The 1,024-nt window shown below is 30.9% G+C and overlaps 1 non-coding gene across 1 annotated transcript; it reads right to left on the bottom strand.

Annotated features, from left to right (window-relative positions):
* Positions 1-379: 379 nt before the first annotated feature.
* TRNAS-GCU (transfer RNA serine (anticodon GCU)) lies at positions 380-461 on the bottom strand. Its single transcript has one exon. It is a non-coding gene; the product is annotated as a tRNA-Ser (tRNA).
* Between the last annotated feature and the right edge of the window lie 563 nt (positions 462-1,024).

The raw sequence follows: 1,024 nt of genomic DNA, 5'->3' as shown, positions 1-1,024 counted from the left end.
ATAGCAAATTACCGTCACAGGGTGATTTGCCTGGTTTAAAATTTTACAAAATTTTCAATTCTTTTTTGTGAAATTGTGAAGAGTTCAATTTTTTTTTTGAAATTGTGAAGGGACAGACAAATTGCCTGTCAAGATTTGCCTAGTTTAAAATTTTATAAAATCTTAATTTTTTTTAATTGTATAGACGGGGAGAAGTGAAACTGTCAACGGTTGGGTCTGTACTGAAACTCCAACCCTGCAGTTATGCTAACCGTTTAATTGGAAAAAAATTATGGAGAGACACGCCCATTCCCTCTCAGAGGGTGATCTGCCCACTTTAAATAGATGTGAAGAGACAGGCAAAATGAGAGGGTGATTTGACCAGTTTAAAAGCCACAAACGTCGCCTGAGAGATTCGAACTCTCGCGGGGAAACCCCATGTACTTAGCAGGCACACGCCTTAACCACTCGGCCAAAGCGACGTTGCTGTAAGATTTTGTCAATGTATTCTAGTCAATAAAAGTTTTAGTTACGTACAAATTGTTATAAAAGTATATGATATTGATTTATAAGTCGCAGCACTGAAATTAAGAATACTCGACCCTCCTTGGAACTATATCATATTGAGTTACAAGTCAATCATACCTAACCCTTAACATGAATATCTAAATTTCGGATAGTTGAAAGTTTTGTTGGTTTAGATGAAGCTGTTTCGATAATAATTTGCTATTTTTCACATGGTTTCAATTTTTATTAAAAAAAGTTGATATGTTAGTTTATTTTGATATAGTTTAAAGAGTAAGTGATTTTGAGATGAATGTCATAAATTATTGATATATTTTGGTTATGGGTTGTTGAATATATTTTTGATGTTACATTGACAATAAATAGATTTGAAGCTAAATTTTATTTAAATTACTTCAACAAATTACCAATTCACTATAATTAATAAAAGATAAATTACCAATTCACTATAATTAATAAAAGATAATTGACAAAAAAATTATCTATAACTTTTACTTTTACTTAATCATAAACCAACACT

Source organism: Pinus tabuliformis, chromosome 3_2 (genome assembly GCF_031772625.1).
Source record: "Pinus tabuliformis cultivar Carrire ecotype Pingquan chromosome 3_2, CPIR1, whole genome shotgun sequence".
NCBI lineage: Eukaryota > Viridiplantae > Streptophyta > Pinopsida > Pinales > Pinaceae > Pinus > Pinus tabuliformis.
This window is presented reverse-complemented; position numbering and strand designations above follow the sequence as displayed.